Consider the following 19,248-nt stretch of genomic DNA (forward strand, 5'->3'; position numbering starts at 1 on the left):
TAGTCAGTCAGTATTGACCATCACCTCTCAGTCGGCTCATATTATGTGCTTTCATTAATATATGACTCAACAGAATCATCTGTGAAATAGCCAAAAAAAATCTGTGACAAAACATCTTTTGCAAATTTTGCAGACTGAACGTCTGGGATAGGTAGGACACCCAAAACTTCACTCTCGCTGATCCCCCGAGGGACCGCTGCATCCATGTGCGCCGCTATCACCATAGCAAGAGAGAGAGAGAGAAACTGAGATTTAACAAGACTGAACGGATGGGCATTCACTCGATGGAGAACGCTCCAGTGTTGGTTAAAAAAGTTGTCTGTTTCTGCTTTAAATATAAACCCTTATACAAAGCAACTTAATAAACCCTTTGACCATTTCTTTTTTTATTCCCACAACAGAGAAACAAATGTTGAACAATAAAGTAAGAGTTCTCAAGAATACATTTTTGAATGTCTGTACTTCTACATTTATAATGAAGATGATGAGTTACTGTATAGCTCCATGTTTTGTTACATAATGGACCACAATCATTCTGACATGTTTGAAATCACCACAGAAAAAAATGCTCTCAGTTAGTGATAAGTACTCTGTACTGTACTGTAATGTACCTCAAAGCATATCAGGAGAGAAAAAAGTTGGCTTGGTGTGTTCTCCATTTAATCATGCTTTATAATAATTTAGCATTTGGACTTTAAGTGCTCCTTTCAAAGTGCTTGGAGAACAAATTGTAATATTTAATGTGGATGTCTGCTATTACTGATCAAAGAATAGTAATAATAATCATCTCTTTTGACTGAGGTTGTTCCTATTTAGCACAAATTATGTCTCTTTGTGCATTTGTGTTGTATGTGTTGCATGCTTTATCCTTGCCTGTATTTGTGTGGGATGCAGTAAACAGTAAACTGCAAACATGCAGTAGAATTATGCTACACTGTCAAACATACACAAACACACAGACATCATCTAGTTACACAGGTGACACAGTGTCAGGAGATGATACATGGCCTTAGCAAATATTTGAGCTACTGCTGTGTTTAAAAAACACACACTCTTACAAATACACACACTATCACCTCTCTTACCTAAATGTGCCTGGGATACCATGTCAGTAAATGACAGCTGACTTAACACATATTAACATTATTACCTCTTATCGCTTTTTCTTTTTCACACAAAGGCCCATCCTCACCCCCAAAGTCATCTTCTTACACACACACACACCCACCCACCACCCACCCACACGCACACACACACACACACACACACACACACACACACACACACACACACACACACACACACACACACACAAACCCACCCACAAAACATATAAGCCCACAAAATAGAGCCACAGATGTCTGAATAAATCTCTAGCAATGAGACACTTAGTCAAATTAAGTGTTGACTATTAAGCAACAGATTGTATGGATGACAGGGCAGAAGCTGCTCAAATATGTTGGAATAACTCTGGAAGATTATATACAGTAAAAGTTTAAATGGTATTTGGTGAATAAAAACAAGGTTACTATGATTTAGTCCTATTCTTTTAAGAAGAGAGTTCCCTTGGCTCTCCTTGAATACATTATTCAAACCTGCTGCTTTTTGGAACTAGTGTGGGCTAATCTTCAGAGCTTAGTTAAACAGCGATTATAATGAGTGATAATAGTGATATTTGATCTGAAATTATGTCATTCATTTTGTACCCTTACATAAAGTCAAGTAAAGTACAAAAGTAAAAACCTACATTTGAATTCATATTGTAGGCTGAAGATAAGAAAATGTTTGTTTAATTTGTGCACTTGTGACTCACCATTACAAGACTTAAATGTGATCTTAATCAAACAAAATACACTGTTTCTAGCTTTATGTTTGTTATTTATTTTAGTTTATTTACACTCCTGTATATCCTCATACCAGGTTTGTTGAAAAAGTGCTATTTTGTCTGACAGAAAATATGAGTGATGACATGTCACTCAGGCACACAACTCATCGTTCAATTTGAATTATGTCAGTATGTCACTATTTCTACATGTATAAATTGTTTACTATTTCTGTTGTTTCTTTAATTGTTCATAGGTCAAGCCGTAACATTGGCAATAGGTAAGGTTCTGTCAAGTAAAACAAAACACAAATCATAAATGTAACAAAATCTGTGAAAGTATATACAACATAGAATTGACAGGATTTTATAGGTGTGATGCCAGACTGCTGTAATGATCTTGCACTCCACCTACATACAACTGCGATTAAGCTTACACATATTACACTTTAACTTTGTGTTTGATTGTGTTAACCATCAGCATATCTGACTTGCATTATGCCTTCTTTTTAGCACAACAATCTACCATGAACAAACTGAAGTCGAACCAAACTTGACAAGAAACCATGAACTTATTTAAATACATGAAACACTGACTTGGAATCTTTGTCAATAAGCTGACCTCTGACGGGCAAAACTCAGGCTCGTAAACAGCCCTTGATGAACAGCACTGTTGTGGATGCCTTTCAGGATCACTGGCTTGAGAAAGTCAGGAACCACAAACTAGTGTCTCCTTGTCTTGGTGACTTGGTCCCTGGATGCCATGTAGGGGTGACATTGGATGTGGTCAGTTTCTCCCAATGTATAAAGTATTATGATGACCATAACAGGCACAGGTTTCTCTCTCCTGGATGGACGTTGGCCATGTTCCACATAATGTAAAACCCTTGAAAGGACATGATCACTCAACTGCCCTTCATGTAACTCTCCCTTTGAGAACACAGGTAGGTGATCATCATCAGGGGAATCAGCTGTGAGAGCTCTTGGAGAGCATCAACAGCACACATCCTGGCACATGACTCCCACAGGCTTTGTGTTTTAAGAATGGCAGAGGTGTCACCTCTGGAGAAGGACTGCTTTGTGGCATGTTCATACACATAAGGCAAATCCCCTCTCTTGCTACCACAGTAATTTGCGTAGTGCTTGATTGTCTGAAGACTTCCTGGGCAGAGTCAGAAGAGATAGGTAGGGCTTCAGTGAGGAGGTCATCATAAGAGCATTGAAGCAACCTCACGCCAACGTGGAGAACAGTGGCTCAGTGCATCTGCAATGATGTTCTTGGAGCTGGGGATGTATTTGTTATTGAATATATAACATGCCAACTTCGCCACCCATTGCTGCTCATAGGTGTCCAGTTGCAGCTTCATCATGTTGTGACCAGAATTGTCACCCCGAATCCTCAGGACCTCAACTCTGTAAACACTGGAGGGAGAGAAGATTGAATGATCACACAGAGTCAAAATTAACTTTCGCCTGTTGCAAGAGGGAGAACTCAACAGCTCAATACAGATCACGTGACCTGCTCCTGCAGCTGTACCCCAAGAGTTCCGAGTTTTCCGTTGTTTGCAGGCTCGTTTTATTGCAATCAAAGGGGCGTTACATTTCATAAAGCATAACCATATTTAGATACATTTTACAGTTTGCTCCACATCTTGTTGTTTGGTTGGGGGTGTTTTTAGGGTAGGGGGTGTTTTAAGCCATAAATGGGTGCATTCACACTTTGCTTCATATCCTGGTTGGGGGTGTTTTGCTTCCCCCCCCTGTCGTACCATCCCCTGTGCTCAAGGACGCATATTTGTATCTTACTCCTCTGCTTCACTTTTGCTTTTGTAACTTTCCACTCTCTCCTATACAGGGGTTACTCTATGTGTGCATAATAGACTGTTTGTCATCTGAATATCATAAAGCATAGAGAATATAAAAATCCACAATTCCCCCTTTTGAACTCATATATAGAGTTCAACACCAATAAAATTCAAAACAAACACACACTTGATATAAAAACAGCAAGAAGTATGGATACAGTATAAATCAACGAGTAAAAAATAGCATAGTTAAGCTAAAAACGGTCAGCAACATCTTCTTCATCTGAGTCTGGAGATTTATCGGTCAGAAGCGGCACCATGCGAGTGGAATCTTGTGAGTGAGGAGCGATAGCTGTTGTGATTATGATTCACATGCATGTGGTTCCTGTAAGAGCTAGTTTGGTCAAAGCCCAAGCAAATGCTCCTAAAATAGCTAACCAACATAAGACAAGAATGAAAACAGTGAGATCCTTCATCCCATCTAAGACGACGACCTAAAGGTTCAAAACATACACTCAATCACACTCAAATAAAAAATAAAAAAAAAAAAAATAAGAGAATAAACAAAAAAGCCCTGTTTTTTGGTGGTAGTTTGGCACACTACATGTAGGAGAGGAGCGCTATTTCACCTCCTCCCAGCCGGGGTTTCTTCGTTCTTCAGACTCCAGGGGTAGACTACCCTGGAGTCTTTGGTCACTGCAGGGGATTATTCTGCCCCTTTCTTGGCAGGACCTTCTACTGAGTCAGCCGACTCAGCGTTCTGCTCCTGGAGGTTTCTGTGTATGTCGGCCACAGTACGTTGTGGCTCCTCTGCTGCTGCGCACTGGCTCCAGTGGAACCAGGTGTCCCCCTTTCCTTTAAGGCGGACGGCGTGTGTTGTTCTCTCGGTGATCTGGAACGGACCTGTCCACCTAGGCTCCGTCCACTTTCTTTTGATTACTCTCAGTAACACCCACCCCACCTCTGGGGATGTGTGTCCACTCTCCTCCGTGTGTTGGCTCTGGACCTGTTTGGAGAAATGTGACACCAAACTATGCAGTTCGTTATAATACGCTCTTTTAGTCATTGTTTGTCCCTCCTCTTCTGTTAGAGGAAGTTTAGAGCTTGGTCCTGGGAAAGCTCTCCCTGTTTGTAGCTCGTGGGGAGTAAAACCTGTCGAGGTATTTACCGAGCTACGTATTGACATTAGGGCTAGTGGTAGGGCATCTACCCAATTGAGTTTGGTCTGTGCACAGATTTTTGCCAATTTGGTTTTGACTGATTGATTCATCCTTTCCACTTTTCCCTGGGACTGTGGGTGATACACTGTCCCAAACCCATGTTTTAAACCCAGCATTGCCTCCACCTGCTGGAGGTCTTTATTTTTGAAATGTGTTCCATTGTCAGATCTAATTTTCTCAGGGAACCCGTGTCTAGGGATGTAATGGTTAATCAGACTTTTAATCACAGTCTGGCTGTCCTCCCTCTTTGCTGGCCATGCTTCCGGCCACCCTGTGTATGCATCCACACACATCAATATGTATCGATACCCTCGAACTGTCTGGATCATGTCAGTATAGTCTATTATGATCTCTTTTCCTGGGTTGGTCTGTAAAGGGTATCGCCCTGGTTCTGGCTTTATTGTTGGTTTCACATTAAACTGTGTACACTGTTCACACGTTTTAGTCAGGTATTGAGCCATGTCTTTCATGTACGGATGCCACCAGTGGTTCAGGTTCCTCATCATCTGAGCGACTCCTACGTGGCCTATCCCATGTGCTTCTTCCATAGCTGTCTGTCTAATTTCAGGAGGTAAAAGTGGTCTGCCATCTGGACCACGCCATAGTCCATCTACTTCAGTCGCCCCTCGTGCTTTCCACAGAGTTTTCTCCTGTGGAGAGGCTTTGGTCTGTAAGTCAACTAGTCTTTTTAGGTCGATCGGTGGTCCGGTCTCTGTCTCGGAGCATAGTAGTATGGCTCTTTCTACGTACCCTGCTGCTTGTTTCGCTGTCTGATCAGCTGCATTGTTCCCTCTGGCTATTTTGTCTTTCCCTGTGCTGTGCCCTTTGCACTTGATGATTGCTACTTTCTTTGGTAACAATAATGCTTCTGCTAGTTCTTTCATTTCGGTCTCATGTTTGATTGGTTTGTCTCCAGCTGTTATGAATCCTGCTCTGAGCCACTGTCCTAATTCCACATGGACTGCTCCAGTGGCATAGGCTGAGTCTGTGTAGATGTTTACTTCCTGTTCTTGTGCTATTTTTAGAGCCTCAATTACAGCCACTACTTCTGCTCTTTGGGCGGATTGTGTTCCTTCAAGTCTCTCTGCTTTTAAGACAACTGTCTCTTTGCCCTGATCTTCTACTACTGCGTATGCAGCGCGGAGTCCATCTTGTTCGTGTCGGAAACAACATCCGTCTGTGAAAAGATCTCTAGCTCCTTCTATCGGGCTGGCCTGTAGGTCTGTTCTAACCTTTTCATCTTTTGCTGCTCTTTCTACACATAGGTGTGGTTCTCCTGCACCTATCTGGTCTGCCATGTTTATCCCCTCGTGTGTGAAGGTGATGTTTGGTGCTTCTAAGATTTTACTTAGTCGTCTCTGTCTCAGTGTGGTCAGCGTAAAAGTTTCTGAGTTAACATACGCTACTACACTGTGTGTTGTCAGGATTTTAAGCTGGTGCCCCATGACGATGTGCGCAGTTTTTTGGATGATTTTTGCTATCCCTGCCGCATGTTGCGTGCAAGGAGGATGCCTTCTTTCCATGTTATCTAGCATTATGCTCACAAACATGAGAATCACTCTCTCTCCCCCTTTTCTCTGGAACAGGATGCCATTAATGCATCCATCTGTTCCAGAGACATCAAGAAAAAATGGCTGTTTGTAATCGGGTGTTGCAAGTTCAGCAGCGGTTGCAAGGGATTGTTTTAGTTCGATAAAGGCTTTTTCCGCCAGTTGTGTCCATTCTACTTTAGCCGAAAGATTTCGCATGCCCTGATCCCTGACCAGCTGCCGGAGTGGTTGAGTCAATCCCGTGTAGTTCGCCACGAAGTTTCTACTGTAGCCTGTCAAACCAAGAAATGATAATACGTCTTTTACCTTTCTCAGGTTTGGGGTGATGTAAGGATCGTCGACCGATGCGCTGGAGACAAGCCCACCCCCTTTTGAGATACCATTCTTCCCAGGAATGAGACCTGTTGACGAGCAATTTGTAATTTCGATTTGCTAACTTTGAACCCTGTCTTGGCCAAGTGTTCGAGGATATCTTTGGTGGCAGCTAGACAAAGGGCGGCGGAGGGCGCGGCGATCAATAAATCATCAACGTATTGGACCAGAGTGGTGTTTTCTGGTAGCGCGCAATCCTTTAAAACTTGCTTTAGTACCTGATTAAAGATACCTGGGGAAAGGGCGAAACCTTGTGGGAGTCGGGTGTAGCGCAACTGCTGGCCTTGATATGTAAAAGAGAAAATGTCACGGCATTCTTCAGCGAGTGGTAGACAGAAAAATGCGTTGGCTAAGTCAATGCATGAAAACCATGTTTGTGATGGATCGAGGTTAGCCAGAGCCACATAGGGGTTAGGTACTGGCACCGTGGGCGTAAGAAGTATGTCATTAATACACCTTAAGTCATGTGCCATTCGATATTTCCCTGTACCTTTCTTCTCTACTGGTAAAATAGGGGTGTTCCAAGAGGAGTATGATTGCTCTAATACACCGGCTTGTAACAATCCTTCGATTGTGTCTGCTATGCCTGCCTCTGCCTGAGGTTTATGCGGATATTGTCTTATCCATAGCGGCGAATCAGTTTTCACTTTAAATGTTACTGGGGTACAATTAGTGAGCCCCACGTCCGTGGGACCCTCGGCCCACAAGTGGTCAGGCAGTGAGGAAAGAATTTCCTGTGCCAGGTAGTGATCCGTTTTTTCTCTGCCGTGCGAGCGAGTAATTTGATCATGTTGTAACGTCGCTATATCTGAGCTGTTTGTCAAGATTTTATAGGTGCGCGTAGAGTCAGAGAATAAAACCTGCGGAATTTCAGTATGTCTCCAATCCGAGACACTTAATGCCCTTTTTACCATCCCACCTAATTCTTTAGCCTGATGCTGAGGATGTACAGCCAGCGAAACATGAGGGGCAGCCTCGTCTTCCATCATGTACCACTGCAACTGTTCAGGAGCCAAATCAACACCCGCAGCCACCCCTTCTGGTGCAACGTAAATGTTTTGACTATGTACATCCCAACACACCCCTTCAAGTTGATCCCTGAATTTCTCCTGATACCAATCAGTTTGTTGTCTATCATAAAACAGAGTCACATGCGGAGGGTCGGGGGGAGAGACAAACGGTTCGATTTGGGCTATCAAGGGCTTCCACTGCAGGTACGCAGAGAGGATGCCAGATGTGTCGGGGGTCTCTGGCTTTATCATGCCCCAGTATATGTCCGCGCATGCTTCTTCGACGGGAGCCATCAAATATTGACCTCCGGAGGGAGTGCCTGAGCAGTGTAAGGTGGTATGGTCTGGTAAAGTCACTGCGAGCCCGTCCGGGCTACACAAAATGGAGGCTCCCAGTTTGATGAGGAGGTCCCTCCCCAACAAATTCGCAGGGACGGTGGGGGAGTGGACAAAACTGTGCATCAGTGTTTGCCCCCCAATTTGAGTCGTTAGTGGAATAGTAATTGGCAGAGTTTGTTTTTCCCCAGAGAAGCCCATGACCGTAATGCGCTGTTTCGAGAGTTTGTCAGGTGGTGCCTGAATAAGTGTGGAACAGGTAGCACCCGTATCCACTAGGAAAGGGAGCACGTCTGTGTCGACCTTTATCGACAGCATCGGGTCTGCCGGATTGCTGCTGTCGGAGCCTCTCCGTGGGGTGTGCTATTGTTGTTGGTGCGCCTCTCCGTCCCAGCGTTCCCATCCGAACGCGGGAAGCTGGCGCGCAGCCGGAGCACTCTGCCCGCGAGGCTGTGGAGGTTTCTGCTCTCCAATGTGTGGACAATCTCTCACCCAGTGTCCTGTCTCCTCACAATAGTAGCAACGACCTCTCCCTTGTCCTCCCCTAGGTGGACCGCCCCTTCCACGCCCGCCTCCCCATGAGCCTCTGCCCCTACCATACCCCCGCGTGGGCCTCTGCTGTTGGTTTTGATAGGGAGGTGGCTGGACCCAGGGTGGTGTTGGGTAAAGATCTGGGGTTCCTACAGCGCCCTGTGTAGCTACCAGCACTTTTTATCAGGCTTTTTCTTATCGTTGGCTTTTTTGCCTGGCCTCTGCCAGCTGTATTTTCAGTAATTGAGCCTGCAGGTCTTTTACTGTCTGACTCTCATCCTCTACTTTATCCTGAGCTCGCAACAAATGATGTATGAGGTGGCGGTCCCACACTGTGGAATCGCAACCTGCCATGTCAGGGTTATTTTCCATGGCTTTTCTCACCTCCTCTGGAACACCCTTTAAGACGGCCGCCCTATACCACTCTCTCTGTACGCCTTCTTTTCCGGGGTGGCACCCGGTTTGTTTGATCCACATGTCCTTACTATGGTCTAAATACTCACGCGGGCTTTGTTTTGTGTCCCATTTTAGCTTTGGTACTGCAGCGGCACTAGGAAGAGGATATTTAACCCTCATGGCCTGACCCATTTTTGTGCTAACAGTAGTAAAAGGGATATCATCTCTGTCTTTATTTGTGCCTGCATCTTCCTCAAGGTCCCGTACATCGGACCCTGTAAGGCATCTACTTATTACTGCCCTGAAATCTCCTAACGCGAGCTTTTGGCCAGCTGTCAATTTGTCTAGCTGACTCAACCATAAGGACCCTCCTTCTGCCACGGGGGGTAGTTTATCCACTAAGGCTTGGACATCACCTATGGGGAATGGGCGGTACTGCATAGTATTGCTCGAACCTGCCTGTATCAGTGGGAGTTGATATCGGATAGGTGGTCTAGATGAATGTCCTGTCTGAGACCTAGTTTGCATGCGGGCCTTTTCGGTCAGTTCCTTCATAACCCGGTGTGACTCTTCGATCTCTTGTTCTAGCTGTTCTAACGCTTTTCCGTCGTTATCTTCGCCCCATACTCCCCTCGCATGCATTGCCACCTCAGCTTCCTCGTCCCTATAGGGTCCTGATTCCCATCTGCCTTTTGCTGACATTTCAATCTCCCCTTCTCTGTCTTCCCTTTCATGTAGGAATCGGGCAATTTTGTCTTCGACTATTTTTTCTTTTTCCTCCTGCAATTGTATCTGTGTCAATTTTTCTCTAAGTAGTCTCTTTCTTTCTTCTGATTTGTCTTTTCCTCCCTGTGCTCCCTGCACCCACCTATCTATATCGGGCCCGCAGGCCCCTTCTGGTGTCTTTGCTCCCTCCTTTTCTTTCGGCCGCATCCATTTTATCAAATCCACCTCAGAAAGGCCTAACTGCACTTCCTGATTTGTTCCGTCTCTCTGTCCCCTTAATAAAAACGGCTCTGGCTCAATATGATTTGTCTGCTTCTGAGCAGTGTCCTGCCTTTGGGGTGTGGGAAGCGGTGCGTGAGATGTTATTTCTGAAGCTGCCGTAACGCTTATACCGCTACGTGATTCTGTCCAGTCACTATCTTGGGCGTTATCTATATAGATTTTCCCTGATGTTATCTGCAGTGAGGGATATATACCCGGTGTAGGTTTAGTAAGCGGAGCACTTGGACATGCAGTCGAGTACGGTGGGGGATTTGGAACCGGGGGGTTGTCTATTTTTTGTTTTTTGGACTCTTCAGTCATGAGGTGTTTTATTCCCTGCCACCACATAGCCCATTTGCTCCATTGAGCTCTCTCCTCACTGGCTTTTGCCTGTGCTTTCTTATGCTTTCCCTTATTTAGGAGTCCGCATGTTTTCCCTTCCTCTATCTCTTTCTCCTCCCTTTGCTTGGCTTCCTCTTCTTTTTTCCAAAACTCAGCCTTTACGTTACCTTGACCTTGCATGCTTCTCTTTTTCTCCTGCATCAATTTTATCACTGCTGCTTTTAGCTTAGATTTTTCTTCTGCCGCTGACCGGGGTTCGTGTGTTCGATCTATCACTTTATTGAGAGCCAACACCTGCTCCTCGACAGTCCTAAGTCCCGTAATCGGTCCCCACCCGTCATCATCTATTTCTCTGTCAAACTCGCCGTCCATTGTTTTTCTCAGTTATTTCAGTTGGCGGTGTACTACAAGTTTTGTTCCTCTCCGTACTACAAGATGTTACTTCCTCAATTCAGAGTTTGAGTGACTTACTTCAACAGGCCACTGCGTATGTTAACACCGTTAGGTTTCAACAGTGCTGCTGCTTCAGTTCACTTTTGCTCTGACATTCACACACATACACATTCATTCATTACCCTCTAATTATGGACTGCTCACAGTAGCGCTATGGTCTTGCTAGTCCCTGGCCTGCTCACATTTATTTCACTGGTCTTGCTAAGCCTGTTAGCTCACATTTATTTCACTGGTCTTGCTAACTTTTGTTCTGGAGTAGCTCACATTTATTTCACTGGTCTTGCTACTCTGTGTGTGTTTCTAGTGTTCTGGAAAGGAATGCTTTGGCTCACAGGACTTATCTTCTCTGTTCTTGCTGCTTCAGAGCATTTAGAGACAACTCACGTGGGATGTCATGCGATCTTGAAGTCTCCAAATGTTAAAACAGCTCACAGTTATTTTTTTATTTTATTTTATTTTATTTATTATTTTTATTTTTTTTATTTTTTTCTGGTCTCGTTATCTCAGGGGCTGGAGATAACTCACAGTTAATTGCTACATATGTGTTTGTGTTCCTATCCCAAGTTCTGGCCGACTGGAAACTATGGCACGCTATGTCCCTGGTATCCAGTCCTTGCTGTGAATCTAATCTTCACAACTGACACCAAAACTTTATATATCTGTAATTTGAGATTCCGTCCACTTACTGCAGCGACCACCTAGATAGTGCGATCGTGTTTCAGTTTTCAGTCACTCAACATTCACACCATGTGTTTTGCCTGGTCTTGCCTTTTCTTTTTTCTAGCTTTCCTTGATTTAGCATTTGGGGATCCTCAGCCCCCGGGACTCAAACCCAGCTGTACAGCCCTGCTGTTTTAACAGCCCCTCGTCAGAGAACTGTGGGAGTCACCACTCTCAGGATTTACACACACTTCCTTATTCTTAAGTTCATTCACTCACTCTATATATCATAGTGTAATCATTCACCTCGTCCCCCACTAAATTTGCAGACTTTAACTACTAGGATTTAGGACACAATAATTTAGTTCTATGCCAATGCAGAATAAAGATCTGCTTACCTTAAGTATGCCGGCTTGTGTCCCTCGTCCGTTCGTATCGGTCTTTCGTTTCTCAAATCACGTGATGAGGTCCGCTTTTGTCAACTTGGAGTTGATCCCGGACGAGCCCCCAAAATTGTTGTGACCAGAATTGTCACCCCGAATCCTCAGGACCTCAACTCTGTAAACACTGGAGGGAGAGAAGACTGAATGATCACACAGAGTCAAAATTAACTTCCGCCTGTTGCAAGAGGGAGAACTCAACAGCTCAATACAGATCACGTGACCTGCTCCTGCAGCTGTACCCCAAGAGTTCCGAGTTCTCCGTTGTTTGCAGGCTCGTTTTATTGCAATCAAAGGGGCGTTACATTTCATAAAGCATAACCATATTTAGATACATTTTACAGTTTGCTCCACATCTTGTTGTTTGGTTGGGGGTGTTTTTAGGGTAGGGGGTGTTTTAAGCCATAAATGGGTGCATTCACACTTTGCTTCATATCCTGGTTGGGGGTGTTTTGCTTCCCCCCCCTGTCGTACCATCCCCTGTGCTCAAGGACGCATATTTGTGTCTTACTCCTCTGCTTCACTTTTGCTTTTGTAACTTTCCACTCTCTCCTATACAGGGGTTACTCTCTGTGTGCATAATAGACTGTTTGTCATCTGAATATCATAAAGCATAGAGAATATAAAAATCCACACTGAGTTACAGGGGCAGTCATTTTTCGGCAAGGCCTCGCCAAAAAGTGACTGCCCCCTGTAACTCAGGAGTGCAAAGGGTGACACTGACCAAATTCAGTGTACATACACCTGTTACCCTCTATTATCACTCCAGAAAATTCTGTGAATATTGCCCTTTGCACTTCTGAGTTACAGGGGGCAGTCTCTTTTTGGCAAGGCCTTGCCGAAAAATGACTGCCCCTGTAACTCAGGAGTGCAAAGGGTGACACTGACCAAATTCACTGTACATACACCTGTTACCCTCTACTATAACTCCAGAAAATTCTGTGAATATTGCCCTTTGCACTCCTGAGTTACAGGGGCAGTCACTTTTTGGCAAGGCTTTGTCAAAAAGTGACTGCCCCCTGTAACCTTGTCAGGCAGCCTCCTTATCTTACAACAACAGCAGCAGCAGCATAAACAACCACGACAATAAAAGTATACCACCAAAACTCATCTCATGATTGTTAATTTAAAGACAAGTTGTAGCGTACGACAGAATGACAGCCTACTTCTCAATACAACATATCCTCGCAGTTATGCTGTGGACTGCAGTAACACCCCCGATGGGCGTTCCCGTTGGCGTCAGTCGTTTTTTGGCAAGCAGTCGTTTTCTGGCACAACACCGGACCGAGACCGAAGACCAAGAGAGACATTTACTGATACTGTAGCAGAACCACAACGTCCCAAAGACTGAAACCATCCGGCGCCCAGAGAAGGAAAAAAAGGAAAGAAGATAGAGGTACAGTAACGTCAATGTGATGAAGTTAATGACATTAATAGTTAAATGATCGTAGTTACCGTTGTTGGAGCAGAGTGTTAGCTTGCTAGCTTGCTTCGGACGATAGCAGCATCGTTTAATAATCAATAAATAGCTGAGTTGACGTGTGTTAATGTTACTCCAACTTAAATTCTTTAGGGACGTTTGGAAAGTTAACGTTAGGCCTGTTCAGGTGTTATTTTACAGGTGTCTTTCCTGCTTGTATGTAAGTTAAAATGCTATTAGTTTTCCATCCCCTTTGTAAGTAATAGGGTCGTTGTATGCCTTTAGTTTATTGTGTCACAGTTTATGTTTGTTAAAGTTTACATCAGTGTTAAAGTGCAGTTAAAGTGTTTTACTGTTAATACTCCACACCTTAGCTTTCCCATGTCATTCATAGACGAAATATATACACTGCACTTTACTGCTTTTTGCACTGGATAGCCTGAATTGTATTGCAATGACAATAAAGTTGAATTAATCTCATCACATTTTCATGATTAGTCTTATAGCACACACCAAGCATCTGTTTTGTTTAGTTTTTTATTAAAATGTAACATGCAGTGGTTACATATACTTCTCTTCTCTCTTCAGATACACGTTTAAGAGTGCACACAGAGTGTCAGAGTGACACAGCATCAGGACTAAAGGCTAACTGGCCATCTCTTCTAACTGACAAAGTGAGATGAGAATTAGTTCACAGAGGACCAGTTCAAATAGAAAAGCAGTTACACATTTCCCAAAAACAAAGATGGGAGAGTGTCAACATGACTTTTGTAACAGAGTCTATAGACAATGGGGAAAAAATCAAAAGAAGCTGGCTGATGTACTCAAACAGAAATGATAGCTTGCACTGCTTCTGCTGCTAAACGTTTTTCCCATAAGAATACAGACTTAATAAGGAAGGACTAAAAGACTGGAGAAATGCAAGCCACTTGCTGAAGGTTCATGAGGATAGCCAGGAGCACAATACCACCATGGCAACATGGAAGGAGTCGGAGGTTGTTTTGCAAAGCCACTGAAAATAGATAAGAGAGAGATGGCACTCTGAGGCTGAGAGATGTTTGCACAATGCCTTATTTATATTGTATTTTTATCACTTGTTTCTTTCTTCAGTTTTGGTGTGAAATTTTTGACTTTGACTGATCTTGAATACATACATGCAGTTTCTGTGTAAGTAAATTGATTGTGAAATTGACTGCGATGCCAGAGGGCGCTGGCTAAGATTTTGCCTAGGGCACCAAATTACTCAGGGCGGGCACTGTTCTCAGTCCTCACATCGCTTACATGACACATCGTGGAAATGCTCTCGGTTTCAAGCAAATTCTTTATATTGCACTTAGTTTTTTTTGCCAGCGGCAGTTTTTTGTACAACATTGGTGACGCAGAGCATGTGTCCAAGGCAACTGTCGGTCGGGCTGTCAGAAATGGGACAGTGGCGCTGAAATGACAACTATACACGTTTGTAGTGTTCCCAAGTCACAGACCCACCAGACGTCTCAAGGAAGAGTTCCACAGAATTGCAGGTATCAGTGTAAGCAATAATTAATGTAATTTATACAACAAGTAGTTCCGACCAAGCAATCTGATTGGTCAACAAGAAATTTAGAGAAGCTGGCGAAGTTTGTGACATTTTCATCCCGGATTTTTGAGTGGAAGGAATTAAACGCCTGTCCCAAATTGCCGCCTGGTCCCAAATAAACGCCTGGGCCCGTATTCACAAAGAATCTTAAGGCTAAAAGTAGCTCCTAACAGGCGAATTTAGGAGCAACTCCTAAAAATAATGGTCGTGTCAGTCATAAATTTAGGACTCCTAATTTTTTTAAATAAGAGTTAGTAGTCCAGAGGACTCCTAACTCGCTAAGACCTGGTCACAGCCGAATGTTTTGGAGACACTAAATGACAGGAAATTATTAAAACGATATTGGAAGGACCGCAAAGGGATTGAAGTTGTGGTTGAGTTGATGAGGGACAAAACGTCCCAAACCAACCGAAACAATCCAATAACGCAGGAGTTAAAATGTTTGGCAACACTGGTATTTGGCTACGGGGAAAATGCAAGCAAAGAAAATTAAAAAAAATAAGCAAAGTCTGTGTTTTAACTCGAATTTACTGACATTATCCCCCAGGTTGTTCGCACCGGAGCCCTTGCTGGAGCAGCACAACGGTTAGTTCAGTCAGACAACTCACGTTTGAAATGTTTATTACAAGCAGAACATAGTTAGATATTGGCGTCTAGGCTCTGACCTCACCACTCCCCGCAGATATGTTTACATGAGATATTGGGAAGTGATGATTAAAAATATTTCTCCTAGACATAGCCTGCAGGTGGATGCTGGGGTGGTGGTGGGCTGAAAGAGGGGGTGATGATGCTTGTGGCGCAGGGCGCACCTAAGTACACTCACTTGTTGAGACCGCAAAGGGCGGGTCCCTGAAGTGTGCAGACCCTGAATTGAGACACGTCTAGAGAGTTACTTCTAGTTTAGGAGGACACTGTTTTCATAACTAAAGGAAGGTCTCAGCGGCTTTGTGAATTACTTTTAAGAAACGACTCCTACATAAAAACTTTTAGTCCGATTAGGAGTACTCCTAACGTTAAGATAAAAGTCTTTGTGAATACGGGCCCTGATCTATTAAGTGATTGAAACAATAAACGCCTGGCTATTATTTATTTTCCCTTCGGTGTGAGAGACACTATTGTGACCGCGGTGGAAACGTTCTATAAAAAATGTAAAAGAAAAAAAATCAACATCTTTGTCATAACTTGGGCTATAAAAAATAAGCATTTTCTGTTTATCTGTGCAGTATCGATTTAGTTCGGGAAATTCCGAGTCGCGATAAAACATTACTGTCAGCTCAGACTTCATTCTTCTGGGACTAAAAAATCCTCTCTGTTGCTAGGTCGTTACTAAGGGTTGGATTATTTGCTGTATTGGTAAACTACGTTCCATTACACACACGAGTCTACTGACGTGACTGGTTTTGTTTCAGTTATTAGTCAGACCCCATGTGTGTCCATGGAAACGCGACGCACACTTGCAAATTGTCCATCAACATTGATATATTTTGATTATACATTTTATTTTTGTTGTATAATCGCAATATTACCCTCGAGGGTGTGCTTTAACGTCATTTGAGCACTTCAGTGCTGCTTGCCTGACCGCATCACTGTCGTGCTCAAATGACGTTAAAGCTCACCCTCTCGGGTAATATTGCTTAAGTCATAAAGCTTTGAGACTCGCGGCACTAATCAGTCAATTTAATATATTTTAGGGTTTCCAGGTGTGATTGTCTGCATTGATGGCACACATTCCCATCATAGCTCCTTCAGTAAATGAAGGAGATTATGTGAATTAGGGGTGTCAACGTTTACAATTTGTTCTACACGTGTAAACGGGGCTTCTAACCGACGTGTACACGGTTACACGTCGGAGATTTATGATCTCTTTCTATTGCAGTTGTGGTAGCACCGATGCCAGCAGCAGTCTCTCCCTCCAAATTGTTCGGGTGTTTCCATCACAGGTGGTTTAGCATGGATCCCGTGCTGTTGTTGTAAGCCAACTTTGCCTGACATAGCCTACACTCAACTTGATTTCCACTGGCAGTTTGTTCAAAAAACACACAGTGCTCCGCTTGTTGACCGCCGCCATCGTGTCCCCCAGTCAACTTGAAGTGACGTGACGTGACGCGACACTGGCTGTGGCTGCGGGGTTTTTTTATATATATATATCAACGTAACATTGTGCCCCATTCATCTATTATGTATGCGGATAACTGCACTAGTGGGAACATTTAAGTGTATAGTTAGTTAATGTTATTATCTGAAGCTTTCAGGCAACATTATCTTACTTTCACTTTTAAAAATTGCGTCCGTCCAATTTTCCTTCGGGCGTCGGTATCAATTTATAGCGGGTCGGCTCTGGTACGGAATGTAATCTGTGCTACTGTTGGATAACGGGTCGGATGCGGTGACCAGTGCAGGACTCTGGTCTAAGTGACCATTTTAATCCTCTAGCCAATTATCAAGCTAAATATCCAACATGCTAGTTAACGTCAAAGACTGCGGTGGAAGACGACGGTAAAATATTTCCACTGGATTTATTTATGCCTGAATTTTTAAGGTGTGGCGGCTTTTATTTTGCCGTGGCGGTGCGCCACAGTCAATAACATGTAGGGGAAACCCTGAATACTATATATATTGATGAGAAATGAACGAGGAGGAGGAGGAGGAAGAAAAAAAGACGTGTAAACGGTTATTGATTTTTCTAAACGGTTATGATTTGTTATCCGTGTATCCGTTTACACGTGTAGACGTTGACACCCCTAATGTAAATAGATCTGTCCACAGCATTAATGTACAGGTAAGCCTAAATAGTAGCTTTTAACATTCCAAATGAAATATAAGCTACTTCAATACAGCTACTGCAGCTAATTTCTGTTCACCACTGTGAAGATCATGTGTGATGCAGCCTACATGATCAACAATCTGGAAGCAAAGTGGCCTGGGTCCACACTGAGTGATAGATTTGCCCGTGGGGAGTTTATATACAGTAAAGCTATATCCAATGATCAATATTTTGTTACCTCCTTTTGCAACTGAAACATTAAACTGTATCTTGTATTATCATAGGAGAGTTCGATGGTTACCTACTTGGAGACAGAGGTGATCATGCCAGCCCCATCTGCTGACCCCTCACCCTGACCCTGAGCCCGGCCCACAGCAATGCTACAACTTAGCTCTTTGCAGGACATGAGCCAGGGTGGAGATGACCACTGGGATGCTCAAGGCCCAAATTTACACTTTCATAGTGGCATGTGTAATCCGACACAACATCAGAGGGGAACGATGTCCTATTTTTTCCCCTGATGATCCAGACAACAATCCTAACCCCCCTGCTGATGCACGAGATGGAAGAGCTGTTAGAGACAGGATATGCTTCAATCATTTCTAACTGACCCATTACCTCCCCAGCGTCAAAGAAAGACAATATGCCTCTTATTTTATGAGGTCTTCTTTATTTCCTGGAAGTACAAGTGTTGTACAATTAATCTTTTGTTATTGAAACAATTAAAAATCATCCACCTGTGGGCACATCACCCACCTTTAACTGATGAGCCAGCAGTTGCATTTCCATGTGTCTTTTTGATCTGCATTCTTATGTGATCCATTTCCAGATTTGACTTATTGATTTGTGTTTGCAAGCTCACCTTGTACAGTTGTTTCACAGGGAGCTATAGGAACACAAATGACGCTGAATTTCACAGTGTCTACTTAGTGTCATAGTAGGTTGTGGGTCAATGCTGAACAACATCTTACTGAGGTAAGCTGTGCTGTGGAGGTTGATGACCCTCTTCCTCATTGTAATTTCCAGCATTGCTCTGTTAGAGAGAAAGAAGCTGCAAGTTGCATTGTGGAACAACACTATCATTAACTGACACCAAAGTTACTTTAAAAAGGTGGAAACCTCAACCGGCCTGCATCTTCCCTCTCTGTGGTGGCAGAAAGGGTGTCTTCATCATCCTCCTGTATTCAAATAGAAATGTTGTGTTATATTCTATCCATCATAAAAACTCTGTGGAATATTAAGAGTATTTACAACAGCATGGTGGTTTGTTATAGCAGAAGCCTCCACGAAGAAGATCACACCATCAGTAACTGGTAGAAGAAGATTAGTCAGTTGATGATTACCCAGAAAAGTACATTTCTTTTTTTTTCTCTTCTTTTTTTTTTTTTTTACAGTAGTGTGCAGATCCCATCAACATTTTTCAGACTCTGAGTCACCTTAAAATAGATTGATACCTGAGAGTAACAACAGCCAATTACAGAGAACTGTAGCCTACTGCTACAAGAAAAATCAGTGTGCCAAGTTGTGTCTATGATGAATGGATGGCCATTACTGGGCTAACACT

At 43.5% G+C, this 19,248-nt stretch overlaps 1 long non-coding RNA gene across 1 annotated transcript; it reads left to right on the forward strand.

Annotated features, from left to right (window-relative positions):
- Positions 1 to 17,371: 17,371 nt before the first annotated feature.
- Positions 17,372 to 18,450, forward strand: LOC115588149 (uncharacterized). The gene is made up of 2 exons (XR_003985278.1): positions 17,372 to 17,416; positions 17,969 to 18,450. It is a non-coding gene; the product is annotated as an uncharacterized LOC115588149 (long non-coding RNA).
- The last annotated feature ends 798 nt before the right edge of the window (positions 18,451 to 19,248 follow it).

Source organism: Sparus aurata, chromosome 1, assembly GCF_900880675.1.
Source record: "Sparus aurata chromosome 1, fSpaAur1.1, whole genome shotgun sequence".
Classification (NCBI taxonomy): domain Eukaryota; kingdom Metazoa; phylum Chordata; class Actinopteri; order Spariformes; family Sparidae; genus Sparus; species Sparus aurata.